The sequence below is a fragment of the Callospermophilus lateralis genome, unplaced genomic scaffold (genome assembly GCF_048772815.1).
Source record: "Callospermophilus lateralis isolate mCalLat2 unplaced genomic scaffold, mCalLat2.hap1 Scaffold_314, whole genome shotgun sequence".
Classification (NCBI taxonomy): Eukaryota; Metazoa; Chordata; class Mammalia; order Rodentia; family Sciuridae; genus Callospermophilus; species Callospermophilus lateralis.
In genome coordinates this window covers 1,382,895-1,408,477 of record NW_027513751.1, presented here as the reverse complement: position 1 = coordinate 1,408,477, position 25,583 = coordinate 1,382,895, and the positions used below count along the sequence as shown (strand labels likewise).

General features: G+C 46.3%; 1 pseudogene; it reads right to left on the bottom strand.

The window, feature by feature from the left end:
* Window positions 1-12,726: 12,726 nt before the first annotated feature.
* Window positions 12,727-25,583, bottom strand: part of LOC143387807 (teneurin-4-like) — a 333,926-nt pseudogene continuing 321,069 nt past the window's right edge.

The window sequence follows — 25,583 nt, the reverse complement described above, 5'->3', positions numbered from 1 at the left end:
TTAGTTTTCAAAGTTGATGGTATACTGCTTTGGTCAGATCTGAGCAGGTGATGCCTAGGGGTGAGTCTAGGCATTCACAGATGATTTTATGGGTTCACTGTTCTGAGCACATTTGTCACCATCATCTCCCAGACATTTTCTTCTTTCCAGAGATTCCCCTTTATTGACCCACCCTCTGACATGCACTTCCTGCAACTATAGCACTTGCATTTGGGGCCAATTTGTAGGAGAGTAAAGAGAAAAGATATAGTGGGATTCACCTGTGCTCTTGAGACTATCCCTTTATGATTAGAGAGGAGCTTTCCCTTTCTTAGGAAAAGAAGGGTGGGCCTCTGCCTCCAAGTCTGTTCTCAAGAGGCCCCTTTCCTATTCCTCAAGCCCCCAAATAGCAGCTGCTTCTGGATTCTCAACTTCTCTGAGTGTGGGAGGGGGGGTGAGAAGAAAAAAAAGAGGTCAACTCACTGTTGATTCAGTGGTTCTCCACGTTCTGGTCTTCTTCCCCAATCTAGCTGCTACAGTCTGCTTTCCAGAGTTCTCATGGAGCTGCTGTCTGTATTCTGTAGAGGATCTATAGTTGCTCCATCTCCCTTGATACTCAGAACCTGAAATTCTTCTTTAAGGAAGAGTTCCAGACAATAAGGGAACACTAATCTTAGAAAGTCAACATTTTTTCATGGCTTTAACATTGTGAAATCTTATCGACAATAGACAGGACCACCAAACATTGTGTGCCTCCTGATCAGATATAAGAGAAAGTGAATATGTACTAAGCTTGCCTTAAACAATCGAACCTGAATTTAATTGAACTTTTAGAGCTACATGCTAGCATATAGAAAATATGCAGGCTTAAGATAAGTGAAGAGATTCTATGATGAGCTATCAGCTGAATCCAGGTTGTGTCATGAGACATTCTCTAGAATGACTTGGTTTCTCCGAGTAAATGGCATAAAAAAGAAGGGGGCACTATTATTTAATAAATGGTCTTTAGAGACATAAATAATAAAAAGCGGGTAAATAATAGTACTTATGGGATTCTAGAGAAGATTCAATGAGATAATGAATGTAAAGTGCTTAGCATGGTGCCTGACAAATGGTAAATGAAAATTATTACTACTTCATGTCACCTCTCAGAGTCTCATTCTCCTCTTCATTTGCAAAACAGGGAGATATTAGTGCCCCTCTCAAGACTGCTTAAGGACCAAAGGATTCAGCTATCTTAGGCCTTCCTTCTGCACCTGGGCAGGAAAGCGGGACCCTGGAAATGTCTGGTGCAGTGTGCACAGTTGATCATTAGTTGGCAGCTCCGGTCCATCTATCTGGAGTCCTCCACCATGAGGACCGAGTCCTGTTTTTGCTACAAGCTGTTATCCCTGCCTGACCTCCCATCAGCCAGCATTTATTTCTCTTCTCTTCCTAGGGAGGAGGCATTAAATTAAGGGGAGAAAATGGGTGGAGTTTTTTAGATTTTTTGCTGAGAATTCATCATTTTGCAAGGCAGAGAGGTAGTCCTCAGACCCAGTTAGACCAGGGTCTGAGCACTTCCTGCTCACTGTGCCTGGATCTTGTTTCTTGTCCCAAAGTCTCAACACCTCTCACCTCATCCTGAGTCAACTGTGCAAAAGTCTAACCTGGCTCCCTTTCTCTTCCCCATCTATGCACCCACCACACCTGACGTAGCATGTCAATCAGGGAGAATTTACTGAAAGGAGTCAATAAGTAAATGTATTATGAGCATCCAATTACATAGTCTTCTTCCCTGGTCAGTATTTGTACATTTTCTTTTTGTCTCTGAGACTAGGAGGTAGTCTGGGACATGACCCAGGTTATGTCACTATGATTAATAGCAATTTAATTCCTGAAACTGGATTGCTTGGGTTCAAATCTCAGTTCTTCCATCTGCCAGCTGTAGGTCCTTACATATGTGTCTCAGTTTCTCCACCTGAAAAATGGAGATATGAATACCTCTCCTGTTGTAGGGTGTTGAGGACTAAATGAGCAAATGCATTTAGAGGGATTAGCACACAGTAGGCATATTGAACATGTTATGTGCCATCTGGAACTTGCCTCACTTTGAGAAAGATTTAACACACTTGTAAAATGCATGCAAGCAAGATATGTAAAGGGCCTAGTGCAGTTGCTTGGTACAGGGTACAGATCTCAAGAAATAGCAGTTCCTCCACCTCCTGGTTATTGTCATTGATTGTTTGCCTTATGTAAGTCTCTGAGTTCTATGAGGAGTCAGTGCTGTGTTGACCTTCTTCTGACCTCAGGCTCAGCAGGGCTTCTGCAATTGTCTGCATGGGGTTCCAGGGTCAGTACCTTCATAACTGAAGGATTCTCAGGGTGGCCCAAGGATCAGAAGCACTGAGGCAGAGGAGGAAGAGACCTCTGAAGCTAATTTTCCTCCCTTTCCTTTCTGGTGTGCATAGTGATTCTGGAGTGTATTTTGAGTCGTTGCTTAACCTTGGGACTCTTTTGCAGGTCAAAGGCCTTTGTGTGTAAAGGTGATCCGAATCCTAGAAGTGCAGGAGCCGGGTAGGCCGTTATGGTTTAACATGATCTTACCCAGTTCCACATGACAGTCTGGAGAGATGGGAAAGGATGGCAGGCAACCACTAGGTGGTGCTGTCACTGTGAAGAACCCTTCATGTATCTGCAATCCTGTGTAAGGGGAACCGCAGATAAACAGCTATCTGAAGAGAATCAGCATCCTCATCTAAATACATTCCACCCATTTGGTAAGATTTTGGGATGGAGACTGACCTAGGAGTGTGCATGAAAACCAGGAGAGAAGGAGGCAGATAGGCCTACATGGTTGTGTGGTCTCTGTCCACATTCAGTCTCGACACTCAGGTCTCTTCTCTGCCTCACCCATGAGATGTGTCAAGCTACCCCATAGGGCACCTTGGAGCCACCCACCACACCTCCACCTGGAATGCCCTTCATTCCTTTCTCTTCAAGGTGTTGCCTCCTCCTGGAAGCCTCTCCTGGTCCTCCCCATAGCAAAATGGGCTGATAGCGTTTTTTGTGTTCCACTGTCCCTATACCTCCATGAAGACTTTTCACAGGTCTTTGTCACTTTAATGGAATTAGATGTTTACTAAGTGGGCATTTTATGGTCTGGCTTTGAAGAAAAATCTCTGCTGATTTTATTCAGTCCTCATGCAACATGTGTAAGGGCTTTCTTGCCCATCTCTCTCCCACCTCTTAGGGGGTTCAGAGACCTCCCTCCACGCCTCTGATCCTTGAGCATGTCCTAGAGTGCTCAGAGCTTGTTTATGATGGGTAAGCAATGTGGACAGGAATGACTACATAAATGGCACACCCCAGTGTAAAATGAAAATATGGATCCCTTGTTCAAAAATTAAGAACTTTAAGAGCAGAGCAGTAAACTGAAAGCTAGGCCCTTCTGGGCATAGAGCCCTGTGTGACTCCTAATGTCTCACATTCAGCAGCTGGCCCTGGCATTGGACTCAGGTGAGCCTTGTGTCTGTTGTTGGGGACCTGCTGAAAGGTGCTTGTTCATTCTCAGACTTTTTGGTGTATGAAACCTTTCACATTGGACATTTCCTTACTCCCAGCTTTGCGGCATAAGATGAATAGCCTAGAACTTGGAGTTAGGAAAACCTGGATTCAAAATCTGAATCTATCACTTACTAGCACAAATCATGAACATACAGCTCATCTGCAAGATGGAAGGTAATCATACTAATCACAAACAGTGTTGCCAGTTCAACCCAGATTAGCTGTAGAAATCACCTGGGTCTAGAGCCCACACCTCCTGTGCCTACTGAGCTGGCTCTAGGGAGTCACTATGCTTGGTCTCAGAAACATATCTGCTCAGGGAGGTCGGGCCAATGTTGGGCTGCCCTTGCTCAGTGAAGCGGGTCCCCCTATGAGAGTGGCAGTGTCAATAGAGTTAAGCAAGGAATGAAAGGGAAAAGTTGGGAGGCCCTGGAGAAACTTTTAGATCACATAATCACTACTATGGGGTTGGGTGGTGGGGAAATGTGGTCACCGTTGATCCAAATGACATGTATAAACACTTCCTGTGCCAGGTGCCAGTATTCACTGGTAAGCAAAACAGGTGGGGTTCTGCCCTCTGTTAACTTAGTGCATGTGATTATTGTGCCTATTCTCTTAGCTTCATCCCTCACTAGTTAATGGGTAATGGGCACTTAATAGATGCCTACTATGATGAGACAGGAAATGGGACTTACCAACCTCCTGATGGAAATGGGTGAAGTCAGTCATTCTTCACAACCCCACCTGCAAATCTCTAGGCCGACTGTCCTTCGACTGCAGGAGCTCCTTTTGCTTAAGCACAGAGAACCAGAAGTGCCTGGGAAATGCCATGGGGTGGGGCATCCTAACTGATGACTGATAGGTGCAGAGGTGTAATGACTGCAGCCCACTTCGGATGGGAACAACTCCCAGGTGTGACTTAGATTGTTTCCACAGCTTTCCCTCAGGGCTGAGCTGAAGTTACTCTCTTGGGGCTTTGATTTTGCTCCCTTGGTTGGCCCTCTTTTCTTGTCTCTAATTTTCATCAGTCTACCTATTTTTCCCGGGACCACTTCCCAATAACTAACTTTGGGACAAATCCTCATCTCAGTGTCTATTTGGGGGAATGCCCCCACCCAAGATAAAAAGTGGCGGTGGTCAGGGGAGGAGTTAGCAGTTGTCCCCTTTACTATAAATTGATGCAATGTGTCAGAAGAAAGTCATTATGGATAATGAAGTACTGCTTTGCAAATTAGTTCCTTTTGTTACGAATTAGGGGAACATTCAAATTGTCCCTGTAATATGATCACTCTTCCTCACTTGTACTCTGCTATACTTTATGAGTGGGGAAAAGGAGGAGGCATTGCTACTGGCTGGGATTTGCATGTAACTGCCAACTATGGTAAACCAAACCCAGAGACACCCACGTGCGGGGACGGGAGGGCCTTATGCTCCACATAAGCATCAACCTCTGTGTATTTTGTCGTATGAAAAAGTTGAGGCATGCTGGGACATTTTGACTTCATGTGTCCCTGGACTAGGTTCACAGGAGTCGGGTTCAGAGGCCCACATGTGCAGCATGCCTTCCTTTTGCTGGAATGGCTTCCCCTCTTATCTAATCCCTTCCCACTAAACCCACCTCTCCCAAGATTATTTTCTCAGATGCCTTCCTCTCCCCACTCAGCCCACCCTGAGCTCTCTTTTCTAGGCCCTGTGGAAAGAGGTTTTTGTTGGGATCACTTTCTTAGCACTTGGACACTCCCCTTCCCCTGCTGTCTACCCCTGAGCTAGCTAGAGTCTGAGTTTCTAGCCCACACCAGAGGCTGATTGCCAGGGAGAACTTCAGCCATGGCAGCTAGGGCATGAGTGAGCCCACTGTCATAGAATCAAGGCTGTGGCAGGGGATTAGCTTAAGGTCCCCAGGGCCTGGTTCTTCCTATAATCAAACCTGTCAGTCAAATGTGCACCCCTAGGAATCTATCTGCCAGGTTAGAAGTCTTGCCTTGCTTGCCCCTCCAGCTCCTCTGACTGGATGCATATGTGTTGGACTTTGGAAAGGATGTGGAATGTGTTTGCAACTCTTATTGCCTACGAGACCTTGGAAGGCACTGTTCTATGGAGGTAGATGCTGGAGCCCACCTCCCATTGGGGTTTAGGCCTGCTCTTTGATGGGGTTTTCCTCTCATCCCCACAGTATCCCCACATCATCCAGTTTATACCCTTCCCTGGGGCTGCTGGAGGCCCTGCCATCCTTGCCCTGCTTCGGTTCTACAATTGGCAACTCCACACCCACAAGATGGTGCACACACTTCTGGTGCCTCTTAACTGGGCTTCTGCCCTCTCCCCATGACTTCTGGGTTCTGGCAAGCCTGGACACTTAGGCTTCTCGAGTAGCGACACAGAGCATGTTCCTACCTTGGTAATGCAGTATTTTCTGAGTCCTTCTAGACTTTGATTGGATGATGATATTTATAACCAAAAGGTCCTATTACATCTTAAGGGCTTCTAAGGCTGGTTGGGATGAGCTGTCTTACATACAGTTGATTAACTACAACTTCTTCAAGCCTTGACGAGGGGCTGGATTTGGCATTTATTCATGCATCAGACATTCTCTCTCCATCTATCCATCTGCTCAGTCATATAATAAAAGTATCTGTAAGGATGAGTCTATTTTTTCCACCCCCATACCATATAGATTGTTACCCTATATAAGAATGTAGGTGTCCCAATGATGTGAATATACTTTGTATATAACCAGAGATATGAAAAATTGTGCTTTATATGTGTAATATGATTTGTAATGCATTCTCCTGTCATATGTAACAAATTAGAATTAAAAAATAAAAAAAGAATGTAGGTGTTCATCAGAAGGAGTTTCAAAATTTCTGCTGGATCTTGGCCCAGTAGTGGGTGCCCTTTATATATCTGGTGGTCCTGGGAGAGAGCACATTTTGAAAGATCTACATACAAGGTCTGCTACTGAGTCCCAATGGATCGGATGGACTTACAACTTATAGGGCAGATTTTTATTCCCTGAGAAGGGATATTTATTCTTGCAAGGTATGAATCTCCAAAATATGTGTTGGACTCTGGAAAGGATGTGGAATGTATTTGCAACTCTTATTGCCTACAAGACCTTGGAAGGCACTGATCTAGGGAGGTAGATGCTGGAACCCACCTGGGCTTATTCTAAGCTGATCAGGCTTGAGAAGTAAATGCTGGGTTGCCTGGTAGGACATGGGTGAGCCCTTGGGCAGGGATAGAGTTTCCCAAATGGTGAAAAGAGATTTTAACATGGGGGTTCGAAGAAGAAATTCCCATAGATGTGCCAGCATGAGGACCGGGAACAAGTTTGGTGTGGGGTGTGACCAAAGGGAGGACCACCGTCAAGAGATTTAACTTCTTAGATATTCCTTTAGATATGAGAAAAGATACATTTAGTGCTCACTTTTAAAGTCTTTTTCCTTACATTTTATAATTTTCTCCAAGGCCTCTAGTGGATTGGGGAAGTCCTAACTTTGAGGGCAGGCCTGTGGAGGGATATGAGGACCTGGGGCATGCTGGGAAGGAGATTGCCTTGTTCTCTGTCCCTTCTTCTTTTTTGGAGGCCTTGATGCAGCAGCTGTGCCCAGAGTGCAGCTAAGCAAGGTAGAACAGTTAGTTAAGAGGAGGCCAGGCCTCCATACAGGAGATGATGCCCTTCTTTCTCAGATTCATCAGAAGGAGTGGACCCCTAAGGCAAAGGGAAGGCTGGCCTTAGGTGACACACTGCTGGTAACCTGTTTTGGGTGCTGAGGACACATGGAAGATTAGTGACAGCCTTGGTGGACCTTGAGAAGTTTAGGCCCTGAATAATCCAGTATTGAAAAAGTACAGGCCCTTAACAGATGTGCATTGAGGCCCTTCTGGGGTCAGGGGAGGACTTACCAGAGGGCTCTAGGAGTTTATTTCATCTGGGCTTGAAGAAAAGTGTGTGCAAAGGCCCACAGGTGTGAAACTCTGAGGGTGTACCTGGGGCTTGTGCACTCTCCCATGAAGCCAAGTGTGGTGTAGGTGGGGACAAGAGAGGTGGGTGGAGGAGGGCCTGGGATTCCCCATTGGTGGAAGTGGTAGGTTGCCTTGGCTAAGGGCATCTGAAGTGCCAGGCTAAGCAGCTTATTCTGTACACAGCCTGAAGGGTAGTGTAGTTAGTAATGATTCTCATAGTAGCATCACCTAGAAACATGCTGGAAATGCAAAATCTTGGGACAAACCTACTGATTCAGAAATTCTGGGGGTGGGGCCCAGAAACTCTGCTTTAATAAGCTCTCAAGGTGATTCTGATGCAGACCTACGTTTGAGGAGCACTGTTGTTAGTGGAAAGAATACTAGAAAGGAGGGCATGTAGGGTGGGTGGCTGCCCTGGGTGGGGATGGGAAGTGGGGGAGGCACTGAACTTATGTGCCAAATCCATGACCTCTGAGCAATGTGCTCTCTCCTTTAAAGGACTCAAGCACCACAGTATGTGCATGTAGACAGAAGGCCGGAGACTTGCTGAAAATCTCTAAGTACTGGAGCCATGTCTGCACCCAGTCTGGCCTGACTGGGGGCAGGATGTGGCCTGGGCTGTGCAGCACAAGGTTGTGTCAGAGGTGCTTGGACATTTGTCTTGCGAGATGAGACTTGGGGTTGTGCTGACCCTCTGGAGGTCCCTTTCTTTGACAGTTGTGACCTGAAAGGTTTACAAGTGACTTTGGGACCTTGGACTGAGACTTCTTCCCGATCATCCTGAGAAGAGCTACTATGTCTCAACAGAGGCCACCAAACACTTTTAAACACAAAATATTCTTTTATTTGTCAACGAAGGCTACACGGGATCACTTCTGGTTTTGTTTTTATGCTTTTTTTTTCCTAGAAGGTATCTACATCTGCATTTATTTACAGCCTTGTTGGTATTTACACAGTCAAGAATACAGTGTTAGAAACACAAAAAGTATTGAGAAAAAAACTTCTCAAAATTAGTTCCAGACTTCAGGAAAACTATTTCCACATGGTAAGGCCAGAGTCTCCAGTGTTGGTCGTCCTGAGGCAGCTTGGAACAGTCCTTCTGCCGAAGCTGCGGGTTCAGAAGTCCTCAGAACAATAGGCAGACTTAGAAAAGTGGGATTCTGGTGTCGGGGGTGAATCTGGGGCTGCCAAGGCCCTGCCACACACCTGCAACTCAGCTTCTGCCAGGAGAGCTGAGCCTGCGCAAGATCAGGCCTCCCTGGGCAGTCTGCCCTCAGAAGAAATCACATTTTCTTGGGGACCAGGAGGTCATCCAGTCTTATGCCTTTGGCATTCCAGAGGGGCAAAGAAACATGACAAAAGGCCCCACCCAGGTCTCCCTGACTCTGATCTTGTGCATCCACAATGAAACCTCAGAGTGTACCAGTGTCTGGGGCAGTCAAGTACACAAGGCTGGTTTTGAGAATGTAAAGGTTGGAGAAGATAAAGTTTCTCTCTGTCACCTGAGCAATGAGTCTTTGAAATGAGTTTGCTGTTTTTGGAAGGTTAAATAAAAGGGCCTTGAACTACAGAGTTCTTTTTTAAAAAATATTCCCTCCCCTCCAATAAAATATAGACAGGTGCATGAATCTAGCTGGGAATGATGTGCCTCAAATGGAGGGCTTTCAGTCCGAGAGCAGAGCCCAAGGGAAAGGAGAGACTGGGTTCCTTCTGGGACCCCTCAGGCAGCAGGCCCCCTCAACTGGGACCAGGAGTCACCTTCTTGGCTGAGCAGCTGCTGTGAGGAATGGATAATAGACTCTGGTGATCAAATACCAAAGCCTGGGTCCCTGCTGAGGACCAGTGGCCACAAATCTTAGCATCACTGTTCTCGCCATGTGGCTGCTGCAAATGGTAAAAGTGTATTCTAAGATTTCACATCAAAAGCCCTGTCTTTGCAGAATGAAGATCTCTGCCATCTATAAAGGTGACTGAAAAGTTACAATGAAAATGGTTCTTCTGGTTCTTTAAAGAACTGGGTTCCTCTTTTGGTGTCTATGGCACATGGCCCAGCTTACCTCCCTTGCCTCTCCATCCTCTGTGCCCAAGACCCAGCCCACCCTGATTATTTGGAAGCACACCTCTGGCCATTCTCAACCTCCAGTCAGTTTCTTGGGGATTATTTCAGACCTTCCATCCCTAAGTCGAAGCCAGGCCCTGGTGAGGTCTTTGGATGGTTCTCAGTGAGTCATTTTGAACCAAGTGTCGGGGGCTGTCAAAGTGTGGTTTACCCTGGAGTTCCTTGCCTTTCTCCTTCCATCGCTGCTCTGCCTCTAGGGATGTCTGTGTGAAGGGTGGCTACAAAGTAACTCACTGTATGAAAGACAAGTTGGAGAATTTGTAAGGTCTTATTTAAAGTAGTGGCAGAGGAACAAAAGGTGAGGGGCTGACTGGCAGTTGTGGAGAAGGCAGGAACTATTCAAAACTAAATCTTCTTCCAGCGTCAGAAGCCAACCTCTTGCAGAATCATGACCTGGGCCAGGGTTGGAGGCCTGGTCATGCTATCAAATGGACAGATTTTGGTTGATCAGTTCCAAGAGTGCTGGGATTTATTGGTTAGAACCTACTATGTAGGCACAGGAGCTCTGCTTATGCCTTCAAATTCATCCTTGGTATGGGATTGGGACTGGTGATCTCAGTGGGAGGACAGACCAAAAGGTGAGGCCTGGAGTCACCCGCCAGTCCCAGTGGAAACAAGCTCAAATGGGCCAAGGTCATAGCACCTGCTCCAACATGACAGCACCAGTGTGAAATGGTGATACCTGGCACTGCCCACCTTGCAGATAAGCTCCTTCTCTAAAGCTTTGGGATGCTTACACTTGTCCTCCCCACTCCTCCCCCCAGAAGCTGTGCCTTCTTGGTGGTATGAAGACCAGGGAAAGTATGGGATCATTTCCTTAAATAAAATAATACCCAATAATTTTGTGTTTTTGATCCTTAAAAGTCTACTCTATTCTCTTGGGGGGGGGGCAACTGAAGAGGGACAGAGGCTAGGGAGGAATAGGAAGATGAGTCCCTTGAGCCACATGCTGTCTTTGCCCCAAGAAGACATCCACAGCAGGTCTTGATGATGTCAGGCAGCCAGGATGGGACTGGCCAACTAGGCCAATGGGCAGGAGAGCTTTGCCAAGGGCTCCTTACAGCAAGACTACAATTTTGAGAGGCATAAGTCTCCTTTGGATTAAACAAAAACAAAAACAAAAACTTGTGTTCTTTAGGCCAAACTGCTTTCCATCCCATCCAAGAACAATCCTGTCAGATGGGAGCCCCCATCGCCAGCTCATGCCACACACAGTGGACCTGAGAAACAGCAAATCTGATTTGGCAGAGCTCTGGATCCAGAGACGATGGGCCACCAGTGGACAAACAGGCCATAGCACACTGTTGAGGCAGTGTGACTTTTTTTGGAAACAGGAAGAGCACTTAGCGAAACACATCCTCTTATCCCAGTGGGATGATGTAAGGCGAGATATCCCCTCCTCGAGAAGCTTTGGATGCCTCCCTCTGCCAGGCAGAACGCAAGCTACATGTTGCTCCAATTCTCATACAGTAAGAGCCCTTCTTGGTTTCATGAACTGATTTCGTATTCTGAAGACTCTGTGAATAAGGCTATAAAGGTGCCATGAACTTATCAGTCCAACAAGGTTTCCACGGGAATAGCTGACTCAGAACTCATTCTCCACACTTAATGTAAATGTAACCCATGAAAGTCCCATTTTCTAAGAAGCCCAGCTCAAAAGGAAGCATTTGGCTTCCCCTCCTGTCTCCCAGAGCCTCCTGTGAGTGGTAATGACAATGGTAATTAGGCAGATGCACCAGGAATGGAATCCTTGAACAAGGAGCTCCCGGCTCATGCTGTTACCTTCCTCTGCCCTCCTCCCTTCCCTTGGCCTGCTGGCTGCTGCATCCTGCTGGGCAGCCTTCCAGCTGTGGGCTGCACCTGCTCCGGGTCCCTTCATAGGTCTCCAAGGGAACCATGTCAGACTGGCCTCCCAATATGTGTACTGGTCTTAGAAACTGTCCCTGATCCTGGTGGGATTGAATGACACCGACAGATCACACCCAGTTAGCTCTCTCTCCCTTATCTTAAAAAACAAAACAACAACAACAACAACAACAACAAAAACCCTAGCCCCAAACCAAACAACAACAACAAAAACCCTAGCAGGGCTTCTCTAGAGGGAATTTCCTGGGTGCCCAGGCTGCTGCACCCCAGCTTTGGGATGGTCTACACAAGGGAGGCAGAGGAGACTTCCGAGCTGGTTAGAAGGATTCCTGGCTCAGGCCTTTGCGGAGTCCTCTCTTTGGCTGACTTTTTTTTTCTTATGCATCTTTCCAGGATCAAAGGCCACCAAGCACCTCTCTCCACATGCCTATTTCTCAGGAGTGGCAGCTGAACAATGGAAGGAAGATACCTGAAGTCAAGGGGAGAGGGTTTCTTTCCCCTCCCTGGAAATGGTGCCGCCATGGAGGGTTCACCGTGCAGTGCTGGTTCTCACATCTGGCTTTGGGAGAGAGGAGGAGATGAGCAAGGGGCATCATGGAGGATCAACCAATCACAGACATCCTGGGTGCTGTCACCTCTTGGAGAGGATGGGGCTCATAGCCCCAGGATGTTATGTTACCAGACTGGGGGAAGGAGTGGGGAGACGTGTTCTCTATCCCAGTATGGGGGTGGCACCAACAACTACACGAAATTTGCAAAAGGGGAAGAGGGTTTCATTTAGCATTAAAATATAAAGCCTGGACAGGAGTTTGGGGCAGCTTGAAAAGGTGCTGAACAACATCATGACATTTTCCAGAGCAAGATGTAACCATGTGTGGTCCTCTGGAGGTACAAAACACAGTGAGTAAAAAGCCACCAGTCCCCTGCAGGAAACCCAGCAAAAGCTCCTGAGTTCCTCCAGGCCCATTACACTCTGCACCCCCACTCCTGCACAACCCCCTGTCAAAGAAGAAAGGGGTGCACATGAGACACCTTAGCACAGACACTCATGTCTCACATCACACTGGGTACCTAGGGACAGACAAGGACACACTCAAGATGTGTGCCCCAAAGAGAGAAGAAACATACCCCGAACAACAGGAAAAATTCCTCAAGGAGAAGGGGAACAAAAGACAGAGTTTTCATTGTGATCACACTACAGAAAAAGAAAAAAATCTTCTGTTCTTTGCAAAAAATGTGTGAAGGCCAAATTTGTGTCTTTTTCTTTTCTTAAAAAAAAGAATGTTGCATGAATTAACAATGCAACCAGTATCTTTTTGTTTGTTTTCTGCACTTGTTAAAAAAAGGATTTTTTTTTCTAAAGTACAACACAGTCAGGTATGTGGCCACAAAAGAGTAGCTGTCTTTGGCAAGAAGTCCAGGCCTTGGCCCTCTCTGTCACCTTCGGCCCATCTCGCTCTGTCTCATGAAATGGATATTGTTGGAGCTGTCCGACAGTTCTGGGTACTGCTCGACAGAGATCACGAAGAAGCCGTCGTAGCCTTGCACCCGCCCTGTGTTCAGCACCTGCTGCTTCTCCCCCTCTGTCCAGGCCCTCAGGCCCTCCTCCCCTTCCCGCAGTCTCTGCTGCTCTCGGGCCCAAGCCTGGCGCACAGCTCTCTGCCGGGCGAGCTCAAGCACCCGCACCTTCTCTTCGTCCAACGTCGTCCCATAGCGGGTGTTCAAGCACAGTGCCCCATACTGGAGCTGGATGTCTGTGTAGCATCTAGTCCTGCCGTTAAGCATGGTATTGATTTGGGACACGGTGACATTGACCCCATTCTCCAGGGTTCGCCGTCCCCCACTGAGGCCCAGGATGGCCAAGTCACCTTCTGAAAGCCCTGGTTTCACAAAGTAGTGGGTGTCCACCCCGTCAATGGTGAAGTGCAGGTTCTCTAGGTAGTGGGCATTGTTCAAGATGGCAGCAACCCTCCGACCATCCTCGTTGTCCACACTGATGATGTCTGTGGTCACTCGACCATCCTTCAAGGCAAACTTGACCCCCTTGCCAAAGACTGAGCCACAGGATGCAAACTTCTTTGTCTCAGCGGCCTGCTGGCAGCTGGTGATTGTGGAGCCGTAGAGCTGATCAAAGCGTTCTAAGGTGACGAAGGCCTTGAGCTGCTTCTGCACTTCATATTGTACCCCAAGGATAGACTGATGAGGACAGAGAGAGAGAGAGAAAGAGAACAAGAGAGAGAGAATAAGACAAAGGGAAAAAGCAAACCACAAGAATATGGAAAATCCACTTAAATAAATCAAGTCTGTACATATTTATTAACCAGAAGCCTGTATCTCTACTGCTGACCACAAGATGGCTAGCTGTCCATTATCCACCATTCATACCCTTCGATTCAGAGACTGTTCAAGGAGCATCTATTCTGGGCCAGGTCCTTTTCTGGGCACTGGAGGTACTCAAATAAGTCAGACATCACCTTTGCCCCAAAATAATTCATTGTTTCATGGGGAAAATCAGATGTGACAATAATGATTGCCATCAAATGTGACCACTGGTGGTCTAAGAGAGATAATAATAGGAGCTATAGCTAACATTTCTTGCTTTTTAAGCTAAATAATTATCACTGTCTCTTTTGATCATCATAATAACTTTATGTAGTGGATATTTTATAATTCCAATTTTACTTTTAAATGAAAGAAACCAAGGCTCTAAGAAGTTATAAATAGTTCATAGTTATATGACTGACATCAAGTCAACATTCAAACCCAGTTCTGTCTGATTCTTGAAGCTCGGTTTCAAGGGCTGTTATTATAGGGAGAAACAAGGCTCAGAAGTATCCCAGCCTGAAGGGAGAGGACAAAGAGAAGGTGGGTTTTGAGGACAGGTTCATGCTTCAGCTGGGACTTGAAGAATGTGAGGGGTGATATTAGGGGGAGAATGGCAAGAAATGCAGAAAAAGAGGAAAAGTGGTGATCTGAATCAATGTGCTTACTCTGCTTTATTGCTCTTAACCATGTATACAGATAAATTGCCAGAAGGGCCTCTATTGTGCTTCCTTGGGGGTCCTCAGGTGTTCCCGCACTTGGCTGCTTTGGGGGACAGGCTGGGCCTTGCCAACTTGATGTATCATCTACTGTCCCTTCCATGGCTCTGGAGATCAGGTAAGCCATGTTTGGGATGGCTCCAGGGCCTCATCAGGAAACTCAGGGAAATGGCTTTAGAAATAGGCCCATCAGCCTCCCACTGAAATTAAGTCCTCTTTATAATTAATAGAACCCTGTCTGTGAACAATTATTTCCTAGAGTTTCACGAAAGCTGGAGTGCTCAACAACAAAGATCTCCGATGCTTGCCAAGGGCGGAAATCAATAATGCATTGACAGGCGAGGTTGGCAAACAGGCAGTCAGAGACAGGGACTGAGGAATACAGCAGGGAACCTGGTGGGGGAGGAAGAGCTACGCTCTAGAATCATCCCTGGGGACTGCAGATGCTGGGACATCTGGGGCAGGGCCGGGGTGCTGGGGAGCAGGTGTTGGCAGAAAGAGGATGGGCTCTGTGGTTGGGCAACCCCGAATTTTCAGCACCTTCCTCTGACCTTCCCAGCTGAGTATCCTTGGGTAAGTTTCTCTTTGAACCCTCATCCCATCTGTAAAATGGGCTCTTTTTTCTTTCAATCATTTATTCATTCAACAAAAGTTTTCTGTGTACCTGTATTGTGCTAACCTGTAGGCTGGGTATTAAATGAGACCCAGAACTTAACTGATTGGAGCTACGTGTGGGGAGCGCTTTGCAAGAGGACAATACAGACGGCTAAGTTGAGGCCTAAAGGAATCAGTCTGAAATAAGAAATAGGGATGCAAAAGCTTCCAATCACTAGCAGGACACCATCTGGCAACCCCGCTTTCCTCCACAGCCTGTTGTCCTCCAGGCTAGGATCCCCTCAAAGTCCTATTCATCTCTGCACTCACTGGGCACAGCAAAGGGCTGGGCATGGAGTCCGCTTCTAGTACAGAATTTATGAATGGCAGTGGAAAAGAAGGGACAGAGAAGGGGAAAAATGAATGCAAAGAGTGAGCGGGTGGGGCTAGACTGTTTTTAAAGATCTTTCCAGCTGTATAATTCTGTATTTGAAATGGGGTCATAAAAGGAAGACAAAAAAATAATGCTTTTGGGGCACCTACAGTATACCAGGCCCGGCACTCAGCAAGATGACACAGAACAGAAACCTGGTTTGAATCCCTTCCTTGCTGTGTGGTATCGAAAACCCTCAGGCATTAAATCTGTAAATCGAGAACAGTTACACAGTGGGATATTTTTGAGTTAACGTATGCAGAATACCTCACACGAGGCCAGGTGCATTAGGTGCTCAAAAAATATCACATTTGTATTTAGAACACACTTTCTCCCCCTGCACCTTTGCCCAGATATTGACAGAGGATTTTTATTTTTGTGAAACTCCACACTTATTGTGATACACAAAGCGCCTTCATATGGATTCTGAGCATCTGTGTGTCCCTGCATCTGGGTTCCAGTGGCCTGCCTAGCAATAGAGTTGCTAAATGTTTGCTGAAATGTTCTCTGGCAGGCCCTGTAGAGTCACTGCCTTGGTTTCCATCACTGACCCCAGCTCTCCTGCAAAGCTGGCAAGACCATCCTGCAATGTTGAAATGCTTGAGGTGTGAGGTGCTGTCTGAGGAGTTACCTTGCTGTTGTCCCACTCCTGGGTTTTCATCTGTGTATGCATGAGCTCATAGGATGGCTCCATGGCATCCATGTCTGGTTTGGGATATCCAGGGATCACGTTATGCAGCTGGAATCCAAAGGTGAGCAGCCAGCTATTGACATCTGAGTGTGAGAGAAGCAGAAACATCCCCATGAAGTAAGTGCCTTCCGATGCCACTCATCCTAATTCAACACCTAGAGAGGCTGCAGGTGGGGTGGGGGCATGGAGGACTGCTGGTGGAAGAAGTGACTGTTACAAACACTTTGGAAAATGGTTTCATGGTCTAAAGCCCCAGGCGTTCCTGGGACCCAGTGACTCTCCTCCCAGATGTGTACCCAGGAAAGATGTCACTTAGGTAGAACCTAGGTTTCCAGACATCCTTTTCCACTCTCACACCAACCCCTGGGACCTCCAGCTTCGTACTCAGGGACAACTGTTGTGGATGAAGAGCCTCCTCTTTGACCAGACCAGTCATTAAAAGGAAACAAAAGAATGGTCAGATCCAGAGGAAGATTTTCATGATTGACTTGCAAAGAGAAAATTCACTGAGAAACAAACGGCCACTCTCTTCTTACCTCCCTTGCAGGGATGAAAGCCTCATGGCCAAAGTGCCACTGGGCATGGAGATGACCTGTACTGAAATCAATTTCCCTGTGCTCCTGCCTTTTATTTCCTGACAGCCCAAGGAAGCCACTCAACCTCCCTGTGCTTTCATTTTCCAGTCTGTACACTGAGTTTGAGGATCTAATCCCACAGGCAGGGTACTAGTTGGAAATTACCTCTCCCAGCAGGTGCACGGTTCATTCCAGAGGTGGGATCCACAGAGGTGGGATGGCCCATGGGGTCAACAGTTGTGTCCCTGTCACTGTGGGGTATCACATTTCTCTCCCATTCAAGGATCTCAAGCTTGTTTTCATTTTAGTTTTAGTTGTCCCTGGGGCCCTCTGCTGGTGTGGAAGCAGGAGGTACAGGCAAGTGGTGGTAAAGGGGAAGCTTAGAAGTCCAGGTTCCGTTTCTCACCTGGGCCTTATTAGGTAGGATCACAGAAGGGAAAGAATGTGGTAACTGAGGCCAGACAAAAACCCAGGTCCAAATTCTGGCTTCCCAGCTCATAGTCTACATGACCTTGGACAGTTTACTTAACTTCTCTGAGGTTTAGGTTTCTTGTTTGCATATTGACAATAGAAATGGTTTTAGCCATGCCGTGGAGAAGAATACTGATAGTGTTATCATTTGGGGGCAACTGTCATATAGCGGGAGCTATTCCAAATCTGTACATAAATTGTTGGATTTAATATATTTGAAGTGGCTGACTCAATTCTTGCCTCCCAGAGGGTTTTCTTTATTTCCCAGCCCCATGCCTCCACACCCTGGAACCCTCATTTTCTCATTTATAAAGGTTGGGACTTGGATCAACTGTTCTCCAGAGTCTCTTTCCTCACTGAGTTTCTAAGAGTCTCTGATTCTCTGACTTGTGGCAGATGGTTCTTTTGGAAATTTAAACAAACAGAAGAGGAGGGGAAGAAACCTTACAAAGTCATTTTGTTTGAGGCTGAGAACTTGCACCTGAATTTGTAGTTGTAAAGAAAGCTTCTCTCTGGAATGTCATGAATTCCCAGGAAAGCAGGGGGCTGAGAAGAGGGCTGGGCCTTAATTACAAGTGAGAGTGAGGGGAGGTGGCAAATTCCTGTCACACATCTTTCCTTTTTGTGAAGATATATGTTCTCATTGGTGTTCCTACTGTGCTTTTTCTGAAGAGCTGAGAATTGTAACAACATTAGAGATGGGTGTTTCCCTCCAGTTAAAAAGCTTAGTCCCCAGTACCAAAGTCAACCAACCACCTAAACCACCACCACCAACAACAACAACAACAAAAAACCCAAACAACAACAAAAGCCTCCTCTTAACCCATCTTAACCCAGACATCAGTGGTGCAGGTGGGGCCAAGTAGGATGATGAAATGCAAGCTCTACTAATCCTTTTGCAGGTACACAGCTTTGTTCTTTCCAAAGTATATTCTAATTTTAAAACAAGGGTTTTGAGTTCTAATGCCAGCCTTGCCACGTCTCAGTGAGCCAGTTACTTTACTTCTCTGAACCTCACTTTCTGCCTTTGCAAATGGGGTCACTATTCCCCACTCCCAGGCTTCAAGTGAAGATTAAGTGCAATGATATATACATTATATCTGGGTTGACATTTTTTGGTCATATTCCCAGCATCCCATTCTGCCTTCTTTTTTGGGTGGGGGTGTTGGTGTGGGGTGGGAGTGGGGGATGAGTATTCATGTAGTTCTAGGGAAGCTGAATCAGTAATGGCTCTTGTGACCCAGGCTGAGTCAATGAGTGTGTGCTGTCTCCAGCCCTAGTTATTGCTTCAAGGGTTGTTATGTGACCTATGCCTTCCTGATTGGAGTGTATGTCAGGAACCCTGAAGAAATCTTTGGAGAAAGAGATTTTTGTTGTTGTTGTTGTCATTGTTGCTGGAAGTGAGGATGCGTATAGCCTACACAGAAATAAAAAGGTCAGGTTTAGTGAGAGTAGTATCTTAGTTTCTCATTAGCGATCTGCTAAAATCTTGACTGCTTATCTGGCACCTCTCTTGTACACCACTGTTTTTCAAACTGTGGGATAGGACCTACTATGTAAGTAAAAACAATTTTGTGGGTCATGACAAGCATATTTCCTGAAATGGAGTAGATTAGACTAGAAAATATGAGCATATCACACGGATTATTTTGCAAGCCTTTTGTTTTAGTGTCTTACTGTGATATAAAAATCTTATTCTCATGGTGGGTTCACAAAGACATTTGATAAAAGCAGCCCTGGGCCATGCATTCCATGAAGGCAGCATTATGCTTGAGTCTGTTCTAGATTCTTAGCAAAACATATAATAATATTTGACTGACTTGAAATATATAATTGGATTTAACTGACTTGGAAATTAAAACCCAATTTGAAAGTGTCAGGTACCCCCTTGGGTGGTGAATTGCTTTTTTTTTTCTTTTTTCTTTTCTTTTTTTTATTGTTGGTTGTTCAAAACATTACATAGTTCTTGATATATCATATTTCACACTTTGATTCAAGTGGGTTATGAACTCCCATTTTTACCCCGTATACAGATTGCAAAATCACATCAGTTACACTTCCATTGATTTATATATTGCCATACTAGTGTCTGTTGTATTCTGCTGCCCTTCCTATCCTTTGTGAATTGCTTTCTTAGAAACTTCTTATTTATTTATTTACTTTTTGTGGTGCTGGAGATTGAACCCAGGGCCTTATGCATGTGAGGCAAGCACGCTACCAACTGAGCTATAGTCCCAGCTGAATTGTTTTCTTAAAAACAGGATTTGGAGACCAGCATGATTGTCCTGGGAAGTGTTTTGGAGCCAGAAAGCCCCAGTTTAAGTGACTTTGGGCGACACTTCATTGTTTGGAGCCTTGAATGTCCCATCTGTAGAACGGAGATAATGGAAGTGATCTTAGAGTTATCACCAAGTTTAAAGGAGATCAAGTCTGCAAGGGCCTGGCATAGAGCAGTTAGTCATGCTAATGCTATTCTGAAAGGAGACCATATGCATTGGTGGTATACAAAAGAAAAGGGGGGGAGAATAATATTTTGGCAATCTGAAATGATTTTTTGATAGAAAGTACATGTCCTATTTCACCAGTGTTTTCCAGCTATAGTAACCTGCCAAAATGTCTCACAGGAAACTCACTGGAGGGTGAGGCAGGGGGTGTGCTCAATGTAGACGGATGTAATGGAAATGTCATCTCAATCTGTCAAGTTTCTCTAGAGCTAGCGGCCAAGTGGAACATAGTGAATGCTTGGAAACACTGTCAGGATATTCGTGTTTATCTCGGGGATCCAAGTATGTTTTCATCACACCTGTGTATCACCGTGTTCTCAATTCTTGCCCATGCTTGAGACTTTTGCTTTTAATACAACAACCTAGAGTTCCTTCCTGAAAAAAGGAATCCTCCCATGCTGTGAGCAGAAACAGGGTCCAGATGAGGACGCCAAGTTTGGGGCCAGGAAGCCATGTCCATAGGGACACTCTTGGGAGCTATACATGATACCCTCTTTACACTTCTGTACATCTGTTCCCACTCCCTGGAACGCATTTCTCTTCACTACCTAAAAAAAAAAACCTCAAAAATAGCCCCAAGTGTCAGCTCTCTGTGAGGCCTCCCCAGGACTCCTCTGAGCTGCACTGGCCTTCCCTGCAAATCCTCACCATGGACTCCCACACTGGACAGCAACTGTCACCTACCTTACAGTGTGAATTTATGGACAGCAGGGGTCCTCTTTCTATCTCTAGTGCCTAAAACAATGAATGCACAGAGGAGACATTTACTGAATGAAGAAAACTGTCCTAAGAGAGAGGGCCAGAGGATTGTGTCACAGGATAAACGATTGGAGACTATTATGTTTACAAGCTGGGATACACCCAATTTTTGCCCACTACACATTCTCATATAAGACATTCTGGCTTTATCCATGCCCCACAGCCACTCCCACTTGAGGTTCTCTGTGGCTGACCTGGGCATAGTTACTTGCTTGGGAGAACTGTGGCTGCTGGAGACATCCCTGCCTGCAGGACCCATTGGATACTATATTCAAATCAGTTTCACAACAGTGGAAATCAAAGCTCACTTTTTCAATTAGAGAGAAAAGGAAAGGGAACCAACGTGAGTCAGGCACTGTGTTTGATATGAAATACATCTCATTTTACCCTTGCAACTAGGTGGTAGGTAAGTATTTTTTTTCTATTTTTTTCCATGTGTTCCTTGTTACTTTTCATGCAATTGTTGGATTTTTCGCTTCATCTTCTATTTTATCTTTACTACTGATTATTAGTTATGTATCTATTTTATTTTTTATTTTTAATTTTTTTTAGTTGTTGCTGTAAGGTTTTTCATACACATATTTGCCTATTTAGAGTCAGGGTGAATATTCTAATTTTAATTTATAGATCAGGAAACTGGAATTCAGGGACATTAAGAAAATTTTGCAAACCTGTGATAGCTTAGCAATGGCGGATCCTTCCCTCAGCTTTGTCTCCAAAGTCTGAGTTTTCTATTCCATCATCACAAATTAAGAACTGATTTTATTTTAATCATACCTTAACCTGATTTATCAGAATCTCAGAGCCAGTTTGATTTCTATATCAGAAACTCCCAAAGTGCACTCCAAGGGAAGTATCCAGTGAGATATTAGGATTTCATGGTAAAAAAGGGGTTTTCATGGTCAAATAAGTTTGAGAAATATTGGGCAAATATATTAAACAGCTCTCTTCACTATGACTTCTTAGAGCCTCTCACAAACTGAAAAGTGTTATGAAATATATTTAAGAATGGTGGCCCTTTCAAGTTTATTTGATGCCAGAATCTTGACTTCCAGTGTATTCTCTGAACTAGTGTTTTTTCTAATATATATGCTTTGGGAGATGATGCCCTTAGGTCAAGTTAATGTTTCCTTAAGAAGACTAAGTCTTGGGGCTAGGGATGTGGTTCAAGCGGTAGTGCGCTTGCCTGGCATGCGTGCGGCCCGGGTTTGATCCTCAGCACCACATTTAAAAAAAACCAAAAAACAAAGATGTTGTATCCGCCGAAACCTAAAATAAATAAATAAATAAATATTTAAAAAAATTCTCTCTCTCTCTCTCAAAAAAAAAAAAAAAAGAAGAAGAAGAAGACTAGGTCTTGCCAATTGACCAGAGCAATGGGGGTCCCACCCTCTGAAGGAGCCCAGTCCTCACCTGTCATGAAGCACTTGATGTCCTGAGAGTTGCTGATGGGGTTGTTGTTTTTAAACATATAGAGATTAAAAGGCATGATGTTGCTGGTGCTGAGGTGCTTCCACAGCTCATGGTCTGGGCTAGTCCAGCGTCCAGCCAGCACATTGTAATCCCATCGGCCCATGAGGACGAGCTTGGTGAGTGGATCATAAAGGCCTCCATGGTAGCCGATGATGATCTGGAAGTTGGGGTTGGTGTCCATGTAGATCTCCCCATAGGCCGTGTACAGGATCTGCTTGATCATCAAGCCTGTTCCACTGAAGACAGCAAGAGGGGTCCCGATGTTGTCACAAGCGATGTAAAACTCGTCACCACTGCTCAGCTCCATGGCAAAGAGGTGTCCTTGCAGGTCGTAGTAGAGGGATGTGATCTCAGAGCTGGAGTGGTTGTAGAGGTGGGTGACCTTGGTGGGGTTGGTCAGGTCTGCATAGAAGAACTGTAGGTGGTGACTGTGGCTGCTCTTGCTGGACACACGCCCGCCCAGGCCATCATAGAGGTACCTCACGCTCCAGCCACCAGCCCGGTTGTAGGCCTTGATGAGCAGGCCAGCTGAGTTGTACTCAAAGATGTCTCCACCCCGCTGCCTCAGGAAGCCGTCCTCATCCATCTTGTATTGCACGTCACCCAGTCTGGTGATGCGGTCGCAGAGGTCGTACCGTAGTGGGGTTAGCCGTGCACTGTTCCCAGGACTCAGCAAGTGCAGGTTCCCATTGAGGTCATAGCTGTAGCGCCAGAGTGGCTTGTCATTGATGGAGACTGTCTGCAGCTGGCCGTCGGCATCATACTCATAGGAGTAGCGGGTAGTGTTGGCATAGGGTCCCACCTTCAGCTCCTTCTTCACCACTCGCCCCATGTTGTCATACTGGACTGTCATCCAGTACATGAGCGAGCGGAAAATCTCATACTGCACTTCCTTCATCCTGCCATAGGCATCAAAATGCTTGGTGTGGGTCATGACTGCTGTGGTAATGATCTGGTTGATGTCATAGTAGATGACACCAAACTTCCCAAACTGCTCTGTCTTGCCTGACACATCATCATAGCGATAGAGATCAATGGGCAGCGGGGTCTCGTTGATCACAGCCTGCATGCTGGTCACTCGGAAACTGTTGTCATAGTTGTAATCAAAACGGGCGTTGACCATGCCCTCCTCGGTGAAGCGGAAGATCTGCCGGTCGATCAGGGGCCCGATCTGACGGTAGCGGATGGTGCAGGTGAAGCCCTCATTCTGTAGGTTGATGGTTTTCAGCATGCCAGCTGTCTCATCATAGGTGAAGCTCACTTTGGTGGTGTCATACAGTGTCTCAGCCAGCTTCCACAGCTTGCCGTACTTGTATATCACTCTACGGCCGGTGCCCAGGTAGTAGGTGTGGAGCAGGTGTCCGTCCTCCGTGAAGTCCTGAATGACCGAGGCGTTGCCATCAGGGGGCTGGTAGATGTTTCTGTAGTAGCCCACTGAACGAATGGTCTCTAGTGTCTGCCGGGCCACATTGGGCATTGTCACGGAGGAGAGGCGGTCGTTCTTGTCGAACTCGAAGATGTACTGCCTCTGACTGTGCAGGAGCAGCACCATGGACTAGAGGGAGAAGAAAACGAAGAGATGAGGGGAGGAGAAGGAGAAGGAAGGCTACATCTGGTACCCAAGGCTCAGGAAAGTGGTGGGGTGATGCCCAACCAGAGCCTTCCAACCTGTGCGCCATAGGATGCAGCGAACAGGTTATTATGGATGTACTGTGGTGAGGTGTTCCCTGGCCATTGGCCCTGGCAGGCCTGGGCCCCAGAACACTCAGGCCATTTGCTTTCTTCTGTGAGCAGGTCCTTGGTGTGGCACAGGCCTGATCACTTCTGTGTGTGGTGGGTTGTGAGGAAGGTTGGGGTGCACTGGCCTAAAGAAATTCAACAGCCCCCCTACAGGCTTCCTTGCAGCAGACTTCTCAAATTAACCTTCCTACTCAAGCAAGGTGTTCTCTAAAAGACAGTCCCATGGTGTCATCTGCTGGCTGAGCAGCTTCTGTGGACCCCCTGTGCCTACAGCATCAAGACCATGTCTGAGAAGGGTACAGAAGGCTTTGCTCAATTGCTCATATGGTACCAGGTCAGAGGCAGGCTGTGATAGGGAGAACCTGGCCTCTAGCAGTAGATCTAATGTGTGGCTCTTGGGTATGTCTCCCCCTCCCCTGGGTTTGGCTTTTCCGTTTATTGGATGACCTTCAAGTTCTCTCCTTCGGTCTTAACACAGAACATTGCTTTCAAGAGAGGCTCACCCAGCACAGGCAGGGAACACATACCACAGAGGAAACAGAGTCTGGTCCTGGACAGGTGACCAAGAGCAGGAAACAAAGTGGGGATCTGAGTACCAGAATTGGAGCATGAAGTTCAGAATCTTTTTTTTTTTTTTCAGGAAAAAGTCAGCAGATAACAGGCCTAGACACATCTAGTCATTAAAGCAATGGTTTTCTCTTTTTGGGACCAACTTTTGATTTTAGGTCATCTCTGATTTCTAGTCCCTGGGATGAAATGAATCCTCCTGCCTAAGCTTCAATCTCCAGGCTTCTGCCTGGTTCTCCATGATGGAATTGCACCAAGTGCTGGACCTCAGAGCAGAACCTGGCCCTATGTCAGAAACATGAGTTCTGTTCTGTAAATCCAGTTAGTGTTTGGTCCTGTTCCTACCTCCACTCTCTCAGGCAAGACCTTCATGTTTCCTTTCCTAGGACCCCCACCTGCCACATCATCACCATGATCCATCCAGATGCCTCTTGGGCCCCTGACCCTTGCTGGTTGATTTTCCTGAACATTTCTTTTTGAAAAATGATTATCTCCCATTTGGAAGACTGCCTGGGTCACACTTATTCCACTGAAGTCAGCAAGCGAGGTCCAACCATGGGTTAAACCATAATGATTGACCTTTTATATGGCAAGGACAGTGGTGGAGGGAGACAGACACTTGCCTTCTCTAAGTATGTGTAGCTCCATGTCTTCCCATCAGCAAAGATCCTGGATGTGATCCGACCCGCCTGGTCATATTCCATTCGCTCAGACATGATGCCTCTCTGGATGCCGGCAATGTGGCCCCCAGGGGAGTATGTTACATTGACGCCATTCAGCCTGCTACTGGGTGACCAGAGGCTGGGCCTCCCTGCCTGGTCATACAGAATCCGAAGGGTGAACTTGCGGTGGTCATCATAGATCTTCTCTGTGCGTGTTACACGGTCGAAGTCCAGAGACAGGAGGTTCCGGTTGTGAACCTGGGAAGGGGTAATAAAGAAAATTAGCCTGGACACTGAATTTTGTGTGATGACAATGTAGCTCTCACCTGTGCTGAGAAGCTCCTGAGTAGAGGAGGCAGCACAGGTTGTGGGTGTCAACACCCATGGGTTTGATTCCTGGCTCTGTCACTTGTCGGCGCTGTGATGTTTCATCTGAAAGATGGGAATGATAATGCCAACTGCACAGGGCATTATGGGAGGACAGACAAGGCAGATGTTGAGCACATGGCAGCTGTGACTGAAGAGGATCCGCATGATTTTCTAATGTGATTTTTCAATGAGGACATATTTAAAAAAAAAAAAAAAAACAGGCAGATT